The sequence below is a fragment of the Bombina bombina genome, chromosome 1 (genome assembly GCF_027579735.1).
Source record: "Bombina bombina isolate aBomBom1 chromosome 1, aBomBom1.pri, whole genome shotgun sequence".
In the NCBI taxonomy this organism is placed as follows: Eukaryota; Metazoa; Chordata; class Amphibia; order Anura; family Bombinatoridae; genus Bombina; species Bombina bombina.
In genome coordinates, this window is record NC_069499.1 from 190,048,382 (window position 1) to 190,063,628 (window position 15,247).

Sequence of the window (15,247 nt, forward strand, 5' to 3'; positions counted from 1 at the left end):
GCTCTACATGTGCCTTTCACAGAGAAGAACTTTCCTGTAACATATCAGTCTGATCCTGACTTAAAGGGACAGTCAAGTCCAAAAAAAACTTTTATTTTTCAAGTAGGGCATGCAATTTTAAACAACTTTCCAATTTACTTTTATCAACAATTTTGCTTTGTTCTCTTGGTATTCTTAGTTGAAAGCTAGACCTAGGAAGGCTCATATGATAATTTCTAAGCCCTTGAAGAACGCCTCTAATCACATGCTTTGTATTTGCTTTTCACAGCAGGGGACAGCTAGTTCAGGTAAACCCTATAGATAACATTGTGAGCATGCCCGTGGATTGTGGCAGACACTGCACTAATACGTTTCCGCCTAGTGTGGGCCTCGTCAGTGAGGTGCAGCCATATCTCTCTAGGCACACTGAGCAACGGGTCCACGTCTGGATTCCCGCATCACACTTATGGAGACTTCCCTAAGAGTCATAATTTGCATAAATAAAAAGAGAGAAGTGCTCAACTTGGGAACGAACAATAGCATAATAGCCTGTTCTATGGCTAGTTAACACCCAAGAAGCAGCCTCTTTTTGCTCAACATGTGCCTTTCACAGAGAAATATGTTTTTATGAATAAATAGAACATATTTTTATATGTGAAGATCATTGGAATGTGAAATATTCATATTTTCATGTCACGTTAGCACACTTGAGAATATGCAATCAGGTTAGTGCGCAAGTGTGGTGTTAGTTTTCTTTCCACTTTTTTTCTCCATTGACTTCTATGGGGGGATTACGTTATCGCGCACACAATATTCTTTTTTTTTTTGCATGGATGGGGTTAGCGGGAGGCCAATACGTTTTTACTTTCAACTTGTATTACGAGCGCAACCCGATGCACACAAAAAGTTTAGTGTTGGCGCGAAAGCTCTAAATATCGCTCCACTTGTAATCTGGCCCATAGTGTGTTCCACCTTCACAAGAAAAATCAGGCTCTAACAATATCATAATGCAGCTTGTGGCAGCCATATTTGGCATTCATTTTAGTGCAAAATGCCCAAATGCGCATTCCTAGTAAACAGCTTGTAATGAATTGTTAGCGCCATAAAACAGATTGGCAGTCACTATAATATGTATGTTGGGGTGGGATTTTGACTGCTTGAACACCATTAATGTTAATTGACAAGGATGTTATTACTAGCTCATCATGAAACATTACCTAGAGTAAGTGGGTTCTTAGTGCTGACCAGTAGATCACAAGAGTTACATGTTTTCCCATTGTATACACATAAAAAAGAAAACCCAATTGTCTTAGATTTCTGTGCATAGCCCACAAGGAAAAAAAGTAAGTTGTGATTCAGCATGTTTAGTAGAATATTGCTGCAGAATTCTTGCACACTTAGATTTCCACAACATCTGCACATGTACAAGTAGATGACAGATTATTAGTGAAAATACAGAAAAATTACAATGACTTCCCTTGTATTTCAAGATGCTGCCAGCCCCGGTTACTCCTCCACTGTCTGCACAGAACTATTTTCCTACTTAATATGAGGAGAGTCCACGGCTTTATTTATACTTGTGGGAATACAGAACCTGGCCACCAGGAGGAGGCATAAACACCCCAGCCAAAGGCTTAAGTACCTCCCCCACTTCCCTCATCCCCCAGTCATTCTTTGCCTTTTGTCACAGGAGGTTGGCAGAGAAGTGTCAGAAGATACGGAGTAGTTCCTTATGGAGGGTAGTACCCTTCGGAATGGGACTGGAGTTTTAAGTAGTCTTGTCAGCCTCTCAGTGAGAGCATTGAAGAATGTTAGGGTCTGGAGATGCAGGGAGAGTCTTTCTGCGAACCCATCCAAACTCGTATTAACAGCTCCTAAGCAATCAGTGTTGACGAGTTTCACTGCCTGCTTCTTTCACTCAAGCCCATGTCAGGAGCGATGCTACAAGACTTCAAGACTGTCATACTTGAGAGGCTGTGTGCCTGTTCCACGGCAGAGATTCTGGTAAGATCGTTTAATTTTTTTTACAAATATGATAACGCATAACAATATCTCCATAAGGGGATTATTGAACAGGGGGGATTTATCGCATAATTTACTTTATTATGTTTTATGCTGCGGTATGTGTGAGATTAGGCTCAGGCAGATGTTGGAACATACAGGTTTTTACTTTTGTTTTTGGTTAGCTGCGCAGCCTGTTAGGTTTGGCGTACTTTTTCCTGTAGCAGGGTTGGTCCTGCATGGCACACCACGTGACCGGGTGTGGTCACACTGATTTCCTCTCCGGCGCGGTTTACCGGAGACGAAGCGGTTTCTCTGTGGGGCCTGGGTCATAGGAGGTGGTGAGTGCCCCAGCCATTGTGGGTATAAAGGTGCCATTTATCTTTTTCTATAGTCCATCTTACAAGTGCAAGTTATGGAGGACTCTGACGCGTTAGAGGGTACTCCCTCTTTACCTAAATCTAATACCTGTCTATATTGTGCGGAGGCTACGGTATATCCGCCTGCTCAATTATGTTCCACATGCCTTGATAAAGTAATTTTATCTAAGAAAACAAATATGTTTAGTGCCACTGAGCCGTCCACCTTTGAGGAGTCTCCGTCCCGTGAGGTGCGTTTCTCTGATGTCATCTCCTATTACACATGCAGCTTCCCATTGCACTGCTAATCCTCCTTTTGGAGGGGCCCTCTTTCCGCCAGACTCTACTGAACTACTACAAACAGCAGTGTCTGCGACCTTCAGTGCTTTACCTCGCCCAGCTAAGCGCAAGCAAAAGGTAAAATATTGCTATCCTTCCCAGGGGTCATCTACTAACTTATTGGATTTATCGGATACCAGACTATCTGATGATGAGGGCGCCTCTGATACTTCAGAGGATGCTCTTGCTGAGTTGGAATGTGCTGACTCTAGGCCTCCAGCTGCAGAGGAACCAGACTTTAGATTTAGGATTTAACACTTACGCTTTCTGTTAAACGAAGTTTTGGCTACTTTAGAGGTTCCAGAATCAAAATTACCTGAGGAACCTTATATTCCTAAACTAAATAAGGTCTACGAGGACAGGGTTGTACCACAGACTCTCCCGGTTCCCGTAAATATAGCAAATATTATTAAGAATGAATGGGAAAGACTCGGTTCTTCCTTTTCCCCTTCTTCTTCCTTTAAGAAATTATTCCCGGTTCCGGACTCTAGAGTTGTCTGGTTCCGTCCCTAAGGTGGATGGCGCTAGCTCCAGGCTTGCTAAATGCACTACTATCCCGCTTGAGGATAGTTCCTTGTTCAAAGAGCCCATGGATAAGAAGCTAGAAACTCTGTTAAGAAAGATGTTTCAGCACACAGGATATTTATTTCAACAGGCAGCGGCAGTTGCTGCTTTGGCTGGAGCCGCCACCTATGGGTGCGACTCTTTATCTGAATTGATCGAGGTGGGAGGTCCCCTTGACACAATCCAGGAAATTAAGGCCTTGAGAGTGGGTAATTCTTTTATTTGTGATGCAAATATGCTGATTATTCGCCTAAATGCCAAGGCGTCAGGTTTTTCAGTACTAGTACGTAGGGTACTCTGGCTGAAGTCTTGGTCTGCGGACATGATTTTAAAATCTATACTTCTTTCTCTGCCATTTAAGGGAAAGATTCTTTTTGGTCCAGGCCTGGACTCAATCATATCCACGGTCACTGGAGGCAAGGGTGCCTTTTACCGCAGGATAAGAAGAACAAGCCTAAGGGACAAGGTCCCAATTTTCATCCCTTTCGTTCGGATAAACCCCAATGGCAGCAGCCCTCCACAAAGCCTGATCAGCCCAAGGGAACTTGGAGACCGACTCAGTCTTATAATAAATCCAAGCAGAACAAGAAGCCCGCCAAATCAAAGTCGGCATGATGGGGTGGCCCTCGATCCATCTTCGGACTGTGGTGGGGGGGGGGGAGAATATCTCTCTTTCTGGAGACTTGGCTGGGGGACGTGCATGACCCTTGGTTCCTGGAGGTCATCGCTCATGGTTACAGGATAGGTTTCAGATATCATCCACCCCGAGGCAGATTCCTCTTGTCAAACCTATCTTCAAGGCCAGAAAAACGAGAGGCCTTTCTAGGGTGCGTAAGGGATCTCTCCTCCCAGTGAGTAATTGTACCGGTACCTCTAGTAGAAAGAGGTCTGGGATACTACTCAAACCTTTTTGTGGTCCCAAAGAAGGAGGGAACTTTTCGCCCGATTCTGGACCTAAAGTGCTTAAACAAGTTCCTGTTGGTCCCATTGTTCAAGATGGAGACGATAAAGTCCATTTCTCCAACATAGGTGTGTCCGGTCCACGGCGTCATCCTTACTTGTGGGATATTCTCTTCCCCAACAGGAAATGGCAAAGAGCCCAGCAAAGCTGGTCACATGATCCCTCCTAGGCTCCGCCTACCCCAGTCATTCTCTTTGCCGTTGTACAGGCAACATCTCCACGGAGATGGCTTAGAGTTTTTTAGTGTTTAACTGTAGTTTTTATTATTCAATCAAGTTTGTTATTTTAAAATAGTGCTGGTATGTACTATTTACTCTGAAACAGAAAAGAGATGAAGATTTCTGTTTGTATGAGGAAAATGATTTTAGCAACCGTTACTAAAATCCATGGCTGTTCCACACAGGACTGTTGAGAGGAATTAACTTCAGTTGGGGGAACAGTGAGCAGTCTCTTGCTGCTTGAGGTATGACACATTCTAACAAGACGATGTAATGCTGGAAGCTGTCATTTTCCCTATGGGATCCGGTAAGCCATGTTTATTAAGATAGTAAATAAGGGCTTCACAAGGGCTTATTAAGACTGTAGACTTTTTCTGGGCTAAATCGATTCATATATTACACATATTTAGCCTTGAGGAATCATTTAATCTGGGTATTTTGATAAAATTATATCGGCAGGCACTGTTTTAGACACCTTATTCTTTAGGGGCTTTCCCAAATCATAGGCAGAGCCTCATTTTCGCGCCGGTATTGCGCACTTGTTTTTGAGAGGCATGACATGCAGTCGCATGTGTGAGGAGCTCTGATACATAGAAAAGACTTTCTGAAGGCGTCATTTGGTATCGTATTCCCCTTTGGGCTTGGTTGGGTCTCAGCAAAGCAGATACCAGGGACTGTAAAGGGGTTAAAGTTAAAAACGGCTCCGGTTCCGTTATTTTAAGGGTTAAAGCTTCCAAATTTGGTGTGCAATACTTTTAAGGCTTTAAGACACTGTGGTGAAATTTTGGTGAATTTTGAACAATTCCTTCATATTTTTTCGCAATTGCAGTAATAAAGTGTGTTCAGTTTAAAATTTAAAGTGACAGTAACGGTTTTATTTTAAAACGTTTTTTGTACTTTGTTATCAAGTTTATGCCTGTTTAACATGTCTGAACTACCAGATAGACTATGTTCTGAATGTGGGGAAGCCAGGGTTCCTTCTCATTTAAATAAATGTGATTTATGTGACAATGAAAATGATGCCCAAGATGATTCCTCAAGTGAGGGGAGTAAGCATGGTACTGCATCATTCCCTCCTTCGTCTACACGAGTCTTGCCCACTCAGGAGGCCCCTAGTACATCTAGCGCGCCAATACTCCTTACTATGCAACAATTAACGGCTGTAATGGATAATTCTATCAAAAACATTTTAGCCAAAATGCCCACTTATCAGCGTAAGCGCGACTGCTCTGTTTTAGATACTGAAGAGCATGACGACGCTGATGATAATGGTTCTGAAATGCCCCTACACCAGTCTGATGGGGCCAGGGAGGTTTTGTCTGAGGGAGAAATTTCAGATTCAGGGAAAATTTCTCAACAAGCTGAACCCGATGTGATTACATTTAAATTTAAGTTGGAACATCTCCGCGCTCTGCTTAAGGAGGTATTATCCACTCTGGATGATTGTGAGAATTTGATCATCCCAGAGAAACTATGTAAAATGGACAAGTTCCTAGAGGTCCCGGGGCTCCCAGAAGCTTTTCCTATACCCAAGCGGGTGGCGGACATTGTAAATAAAGAATGGGAAAGGCCCGGTATACCTTTCGTCCCTCCCCCCATATTTAAAAAATTGTTCCCTATGGTCGACCCCAGAAAGGACTTATGGCAGACAGTCCCCAAGGTCGAGGGAGCGGTTTCCACTTTAAACAAACGCACCACTATACCCATAGAAGATAGTTGTGCTTTCAAAGATCCTATGGATAAAAAATTAGAAGGTTTACTTAAAAAGATGTTTGTTCAGCAGGGTTACCTTCTACAACCAATTTCATGCATTGTCCCTGTCACTACAGCCGCGTGTTTCTGGTTCGATGAGCTAGTAAAGGCGGTCGATAGTGATTCCCCTCCTTATGAGGAGATTATGGACAGAATCAGTGCTCTCAAGTTGGCTAATTCTTTCACCCTAGACGCCACTTTGCAATTGGCTAGGTTAGCGGCTAAGAATTCTGGGTTTGCTATTGTGGCGCGCAGAGCGCTTTGGTTGAAATCTTGGTCAGCTGATGCGTCTTCCAAGAACAAACTACTTAACATTCCTTTCAAGGGGAAAACGCTGTTTGGCCCTGACTTGAAAGAGATTATCTCTGATATCACTGGGGGTAAGGGCCACGCCCTTCCTCAGGATCGGCCTTTCAAGGCCAAAAATAAACCTAATTTTCGTCCCTTTCGTAGAAACGGACCAGCCCAAAGTGCTACGTCCTCTAAGCAAGAGGGTAATACTTCTCAAGCCAAGCAAGCTTGGAGACCAATGCAAGGCTGGAACAAGGGAAAGCAGGCCAAGAAACCTGCCACTGCTACCAAGACAGCATGAAATGTTGGCCCCCGATCCGGGACCGGATCTGGTGGGGGGCAGACTCTCTCTCTTCGCTCAGGCTTGGGCAAGAGATGTTCTGGATCCTTGGGCACTAGAAATAGTCTCCCAAGGTTATCTTCTGGAATTCAAGGGGCTTCCCCCAAGGGGGAGGTTCCACAGGTCTCAGTTGTCTTCAGACCACATAAAAAGACAGGCATTCTTACATTGTGTAGAAGACCTGTTAAAAATGGGAGTGATTCATCCTGTTCCATTAGGAGAACAAGGGATGGGGTTCTACTCCAATCTGTTCATAGTTCCCAAAAAAGAGGGAACGTTCAGACCAATCTTAGATCTCAAGATCTTAAACAAGTTTCTCAAGGTTCCATCGTTCAAAATGGAAACCATTCGAACAATTCTTCCTTCCATCCAGGAAGGTCAATTCATGACCACGGTGGATTTAAAGGATGCGTATCTACATATTCCTATCCACAAGGAACATCATCGGTTCCTAAGGTTCGCATTCCTGGACAAGCATTACCAGTTTGTGGCGCTTCCTTTCGGATTAGCCACTGCTCCAAGGATTTTCACAAAGGTACTAGGGTCCCTTCTAGCGGTGCTAAGACCAAGGGGCATTGCTGTGGTACCTTACTTGGACGACATTCTGATTCAAGCGTCGTCCCTTCCTCAAGCAAAGGCTCACACGGACATTGTCCTGGCCTTTCTCAGATCTCACGGATGGAAAGTGAACGTGGAAAAGAGTTCTCTATCTCCGTCGACAAGGGTTCCCTTCTTGGGAACAATAATAGACTCCTTAGAAATGAGGATTTTTCTGACAGAGGCCAGAAAAACAAAACTTCTAAACTCTTGTCGGATACTTCATTCCGTTCCTCTTCCTTCCATAGCGCAGTGCATGGAAGTGATAGGTTTGATGGTAGCGGCAATGGACATAGTTCCTTTTGCGCGCATTCATCTAAGACCATTACAACTGTGCATGCTCAGTCAGTGGAATGGGGACTATACAGACTTGTCTCCGAAGATACAAGTAAATCAGAGGACCAGAGACTCACTCCGTTGGTGGCTGTCCCTGGACAACCTGTCACAAGGGATGACCTTCCGCAGACCAGAGTGGGTCATTGTCACGACCGACGCCAGTCTGATGGGCTGGGGCGCGGTCTGGGGATCCCTGAAAGCTCAGGGTCTTTGGTCTCGGGAAGAATCTCTTCTACCGATAAATATTCTGGAACTGAGAGCGATATTCAATGCTCTCAAGGCTTGGCCTCAGCTAGCGAGGGCCAAGTTCATACGGTTTCAATCAGACAACATGACGACTGTTGCGTACATCAACCATCAGGGGGGAACAAGGAGTTCCCTGGCGATGGAAGAAGTAACCAAAATCATTCAATGGGCGGAGACTCACTCCTGCCACCTGTCTGCAATCCACATCCCAGGAGTGGAAAATTGGGAAGCGGATTTTCTGAGTCGTCAGACATTGCATCCGGGGGAGTGGGAACTCCATCCGGAAATCTTTGCCCAAATCACTCAACTGTGGGGCATTCCAGACATGGATCTGATGGCCTCTCGTCAGAACTTCAAAGTTCCTTGCTACGGGTCCAGATCCAGGGATCCCAAGGCGACTCTAGTAGATGCACTAGTAGCACCTTGGACCTTCAAACTAGCTTATGTATTCCCGCCGTTTCCTCTCATCCCCAGGCTGGTAGCCAGGATCAATCAGGAGAGGGCGTCGGTGATCTTGATAGCTCCTGCGTGGCCACGCAGGACTTGGTATGCAGATCTGGTGAATATGTCATCGGCTCCACCATGGAAGCTACCTTTGAGACGAGACCTTCTTGTTCAAGGTCCGTTCGAACATCCGAATCTGGTCTCACTCCAGCTGACTGCTTGGAGATTGAACGCTTGATCTTATCAAAGCGAGGGTTCTCAGATTCTGTTATTGATACTCTTGTTCAGGCCAGAAAGCCTGTAACTAGAAAAATTTACCACAAAATTTGGAAAAAATATATCTGTTGGTGTGAATCTAAAGGATTCCCTTGGGACAAGGTTAAGATTCCTAAGATTCTATCCTTCCTTCAAGAAGGATTGGAAAAAGGATTATCTGCAAGTTCCTTGAAGGGACAGATTTCTGCCTTGTCTGTGTTACTTCACAAAAAGCTGGCAGCTGTGCCAGATGTTCAAGCCTTTGTTCAGGCTCTGGTTAGAATCAAGCCTGTTTACAAACCTTTGACTCCTCCTTGGAGTCTCAACTTAGTTCTTTCAGTTCTTCAGGGGGTTCCGTTTGAACCCTTACATTCCGTTGATATTAAGTTATTATCTTGGAAAGTTTTGTTTTTGGTTGCAATTTCTTCTGCTAGAAGAGTTTCAGAATTATCTGCTCTGCAGTGTTCTCCTCCTTATCTGGTGTTCCATGCAGATAAGGTGGTTTTACGTACTAAACCTGGTTTTCTTCCAAAAGTTGTTTCTAACAAAAACATTAATCAGGAGATAGTCGTACCTTCTCTGTGTCCGAAACCAGTTTCGAAGAAGGAACGTTTGTTGCACAATTTGGATGTTGTTCGCGCTCTAAAATTCTATTTAGATGCTACAAAGGATTTTAGACAAACATCTTCCTTGTTTGTTGTTTATTCCGGTAAAAGGAGAGGTCAAAAAGCAACTTCTACCTCTCTCTCTTTTTGGATTAAAAGCATCATCAGATTGGCTTACGAGACTGCCGGACGGCAGCCTCCTGAAAGAATCACAGCTCATTCCACTAGGGCTGTGGCTTCCACATGGGCCTTCAAGAACGAGGCTTCTGTTGATCAGATATGTAGGGCAGCGACTTGGTCTTCACTGCACACTTTTACCAAATTTTACAAGTTTGATACTTTTGCTTCTTCTGAGGCTATTTTTGGGAGAAAGGTTTTGCAAGCCGTGGTGCCTTCCATTTAGGTGACCTGATTTGCTCCCTCCCTTCATCCGTGTCCTAAAGCTTTGGTATTGGTTCCCACAAGTAAGGATGACGCCGTGGACCGGACACACCTATGTTGGAGAAAACAGAATTTATGTTTACCTGATAAATTACTTTCTCCAACGGTGTGTCCGGTCCACGGCCCGCCCTGGTTTTTTAATCAGGTCTGATAATTTATTTTCTTTAACTACAGTCACCACGGTATCATATGGTTTCTCCTATGCAAATATTCCTCCTTAACGTCGGTCGAATGACTGGGGTAGGCGGAGCCTAGGAGGGATCATGTGACCAGCTTTGCTGGGCTCTTTGCCATTTCCTGTTGGGGAAGAGAATATCCCACAAGTAAGGATGACGCCGTGGACCGGACACACCGTTGGAGAAAGTAATTTATCAGGTAAACATAAATTCTGTTTTTGCCCCTAGTTCACTAAGGACAGTTCATGAATACGATAGACTTGAAGGATGCTTACCTTCACTTTCCAATTCACAAGGAACACTTCAGGTTCCTGAGATTTGCGTTCCTGGACCAGCACTTCCATTTTGTTGCACTTCCATTTGGTCTAGCTACTGCCCCAAGAGTCTTTATAAAGGTTCTGGGGGCTCTGCTCGCAGTGGCGAGAACCAGAGGGATAGCAGTAGCGCCATATTTAGAAGACATCCTGGTTCAGGCTCCATCCTGTTGGTTGGCAGAGGACCATTCAAAAGCTCTTTTTTTCTTCGATCTCATGGATGGAAGATAAACTTAGAAAAGAGTTCTCTTGTTCCCAGTACCAGGGTGGAATTCCTGGGTACGATAATAGACTCCATATCCATGGGGACATTTCTTACAGACCAGAGATGTTACAAGCTAACTTCCAAGTGTCTTGCCCTTTTTGCCCTTCAGACCTCCTTAAGGCCCTCTGTGTCCCAGTGTATGGAGGTAATTGGACTCATGGTGTCCATCATAGACATCATTCCATTCGCCAGGTTCCATCTCAGGCCTCTTCAGCTGTGTATGCTGAGACAGTGGAACAGCGACCACTCGGAACTGTCACAACAGCTTTCCTGGACAACCGGTCAAGAGAATCGCTCTCTTGGTGACTGTCCAGATCACTTGTCCCAAGGGACATCCTTCTTGAGACCCTCCTGGGTGATTGTGACTATGGACGCAAGTCTCTCAGGATGGGGAGCTGTTTGGGGTGCCAGGAAGGCAAAGGGTCTGTGGATTTGAGAGGAATCTTTCCTCCCGATCATCATTTTAGTACTTTGAGCGATCTTCAATGCTCTGAAGGCTTAGCCTCTTCTGGGTTTGTCCCAGTTTATCATATTTTAATCAGACAACATAACCTTGGTGACCTACATCAACCATTAGGGGGGAACGAGGAGCTCCCTAGCAATGAGGGAAGTATCTCGGATTCTGAAATGGGCAGAGACCCACAACTGCTCGCAGTCAGCTATCCACATTCTGGGTGTGGACAACTGTGAAGCGGATTTTCTCAGCAGACAATCCTTTCATCTGGGGGAATGGTCTCTCCATCCTGAGGTGTTTGCCGAGATTTGCAACAGATGGGGGATGCCGGAGATAGATCTCATGGCATCCCGACTCAATTCCAAGTTACACAGATACGGGTCGCGGTCCAGGGATCCTCAGGCAGAGCTGATAGATGCATTAGCAGTGCCTTGGAGGTTCAGTCTAGTTTACATTCTTCCACCGTTACTACTTTTCTTTTGGGTAGTGGCCTGCATCAATCAGGAGCAAGCATCGGCAATACTAATTGCTGCATTGTGGCCGCGAAGGATGTGGTTCGTGGACCTGGTGGGGATGTCCTCATCTCCTCCATGGAGGTTTCCTTGTAGCAGGGATCTGCTGGAACAGGGTCATTTTATTCATCAAAATCTAGATTCTCTGAGGCTGACTGCCATTCAAGCTCGAAAGCCGGTCACTCGTCGCATCTATCATAAGGTGTGGAGGACCTACTTATTCTGGTGTGGATTCCCCTGGCATAAGGTCAAGGTTTCCAGGATTCTTTCCTTTCTCCAGTATGGTATAGAGAAGGGCCTTTCTGCGAGTTCCCTAAAGGGGCAGATTTCGGCTCTATCTGTGTTATTGCATAAGAGGCTCGTTGAGCTTCCTGATGTGCAGTCTTTTGTTCAGGCTCTATCTAGAATCAGGCCTAAGTTTAGACCTACTGCTCCTCCTTGGAGTTTAAATCTTGTTCTTAAGGTTTTGCAGAGGGCTCCGTTTGAGCCTATGCATTCGATTGACATTAAATTTCTATCTTAGAAGATTCTTTTTCTACTGGCTATTGTTTCGGCACGCAGAGTTTCTGAGATGGCGGCCTTGCAATGTGAGCCTCCTTACCTAGTTTTTAATGCTTATAAGGCTGTTCTTCGTACTGGGTTGGGTTTTCTTCCTAAGGTTGTTTCTGATCGTAACTTCAATTAGGAGATTGTGGTTCCTTCTTTGTGTCCTAATCCTTCTTCGCCGAAGGAACGGTTACTTCATAATTTGGATGTGGTTCGAGCTTTGAAATTCTATCTTCAAGCTACAAAGGATTTTAGACAGACTTATCCTTGTTTGTTGTCTATTCTGGGAAGCGTAGAGGGCAGAAGGCCTTAGTTGAGGAGTATTATTCGCTTGGCATATGAGACAGTGGAACATAAGCCTCCTCAGAGGATTACGGCTCATTCAACTAGAGCTGTGGCTTCATCCTGGGCCTTCATCCTGGTCCTCCTTATATACCTTTTTAAAATTTTACAAATTTGATGTTTTTGCTTCGGCTGAAGCAGCTTTTGGGAGAAAGGTTTTGCAGGCTGTGGTGCCCTCAGAATAAGGGTCCGCCTCTCTTTTCCCTCCAGTCTTCATTCAGTGTCCTCTAGAGCTTGGGTATTTGTTTCCCACAAGTAATGAATGAAGCCGTGGACTCTCCTCTTATTAAGAAGGAAAACATAAATTATGCTTACCAGATAATTTCCTTTCCTTCTGTATGAGGAGAGTCCACGGCCCCTGCCCGTAGTCTCTGTTGGGCGGACCGAAATATTTGTTTTGTTCTTGTGGCACCATTTATACCCTGATATTTCTCCTACTGTTCCTTGTTCCCTTGGCAGAATGACTGAGGGTTGAGGGAAGTGGGGGGGGGGGGGGTATTTAAGCCTTTGGCTGGGGTGGCTTTGCCTCCTCCTGGTGGCCAGGTTCTGTATTCCCACAAGTAATGAATGAAGCCGTGGACTCTCCTCATAGAGAAGGAAAGGAAATGATCTGGTAAACATAATTTATGTTTTTTAGATGGTAGCACAGTCTTTCACAAGGAGCTTGCCAAACCTTTCTCCCACCTCAGGCCTCAGCAGAAAACCTCAAAAGAAAAGGCCAAAGGTTACTTGAAGAAATTTAAGATTGTATTCAGAAAACACCTGAAGCATTGACGACAGTGATTTCCAGCTGAGCTTTTTTATTCATACTTTGAGCTTTTTATTGGATTTTATTAAAGCAGGAAATAACTATCATCAAGGCTTCAGGTGTTTGCTGAATAAAATCTTCAATTTCTTCAAGTAACCCTGTGAGTATGTACCTTTTTAGTGCAGGCTGTTTGCTAAGCTATATTACACTATTGTTAGTCTTTTCATCTGAGGTTTTCTGCTAAAACCTGAGGTGGGAAGCTCCTTGTGAAAGACAGCGCCGCCATCTAAAAAACAAGTGAATCGCACCAGGGTGGATTTGATTGAAATCACAATCTAAATCACTATTCAGTAAGACTTGATTTAAATCATGGTTGTTTATATAAAGGTTTTATTTTTAGAATTTTTATTTTCCAATTATATCAGAAAATTATTGATTTAGTTATAAATTATTAGAAATACATATGCCTAGATTACGAGTTATGAGTGTTATAGGGAAATTAACGAACGCAACAAAAGTGGCGTTATTTAATTCCCTATAGCGCTGCCATTACAAGTTTTTAAAAAACCGTCTTGTGTGGGCGATATGGGGTTTTTAAGTGCCATACCGCACCAAAATCAAGCACTGTTCTGACGTGCTCGTGCACGCTTCCCCCATCAATGGGGGAGCGGGTCAGAAAAAAATAATCCCTGAAACTAATTAAAGTTATTAACCCCTAAATCTCTGGCCTCCCACATCACTACCACTTAAAAAAAAAAACTATTAACCCCTAAACCGCCAGCCTCCCACATCACAACCTAAATGAAACTTTTAACCCCTACACCTAACCCTAATGTAACCCTAACACCCCTAACTTTAACATAATTAAAATAGATCTAAATTTAATTTACAATTATTAACTAAATAATTCATATTCAAAACTAAATACCTACCTGTGAAATAAAACCTAAGCAAGCTACACTATAACTAATAGTTATATTGTAGCTAGCTTAGGTTTTATTTCAATGCAAAGCCAATAGGATTTAAGCAGCTCTAATTCTATTGGATGATGAATCAGCCAATAGAATGAGAGCTGCTTAAATCCTATTGGCTGTTCAAATCAGCCAATAGGATTGAAGCAGCTCTAACTCTATTGGATGGTGAATCAGCTAATAGAATGAGAGCTGCTTAAATCCTATTGGCTGTTCAAATCAGCCAATAGGATTTAAGCAGCTCTCATTCTTTTGGCTGATTCATCATCCAATAAAATTAGAGCTGCTTAAATCCTATTGGCTGATTCAAACTTTTCAGCCAATAGGAATGCAAGGGACGCCATCTTGGATCGCGTACCTTGCATTGAAGATTCAGTGTACGGCGGTGACCATATGAAGAGGATGCTCCGTGCCAGATGTCTTCAGGATGGACCCGCTTCACGCTGCCGCCTGGATGAAGATTGAAGATGCCACCTGGATGAAGACTTCTCGCCTCCTGGATGAGGACTTCTCCGCCAGGATGAAGATCGTTCAAGTGGGACTTCAAAAACTGTAAGTGGGTCGTCGGGGGTTATTGTTAGGTTTTATTTAAGGGTATTTTGGGTGGGTTTTATTTTTAGATTAGGTTTAGGGCATGTAAAATAACTAAATACCCTTTTAAGGGCAATGCCCATCCAAATGCCCTTTTCAGGGCAATGGGTAGCTTAGGTTTTTTTAGATTTAGTTTTTTTATTTTGGGGGATGGTTGGGTGGTGGGTTTTACTGTTGGGGGATCTTTGTATTTTTTTTTTTTTACAGGTAAAAGATCTGTTTAACTTAGGGTAATGCCCTACAAAAAGCCTTTTCTTCTGTTAAGTGTGATCAGTCCACGGGTCATCATTACTTGTGGGATATTAACTGCTCCCCTACAGGAAGTGCAAGAGGATTCACCCAGCAGAGTTGCTATATAGCTCCTCCCCTCTACGTCACCTCCAGTCATTCTCTTGCACCCAACGACTAGATAGGATGTGTGAGAGGACTATGGTGATATATTTAGTTTTTATATCTTCAATCAAAAGTTTGTTATTTTATAATAGCACCGGAGTGTGTTATTCCTTCTCTGGTAGAATTTGAAGAAGAATCTACCTGAGTTTTTCTATGATTTTAGCCGGAGTAGTTAAGATCATATTGCTGTTTCTCGGCCATCTGAGG

At 43.9% G+C, this 15,247-nt stretch overlaps 1 protein-coding gene across 2 annotated transcripts in view; it reads left to right on the forward strand.

The window, feature by feature from the left end:
* Nucleotides 1–15,247, forward strand: part of STARD9 (StAR related lipid transfer domain containing 9) — a 511,030-nt gene that overhangs the window by 221,685 nt on the left and 274,098 nt on the right. The window lies entirely within an intron of this gene.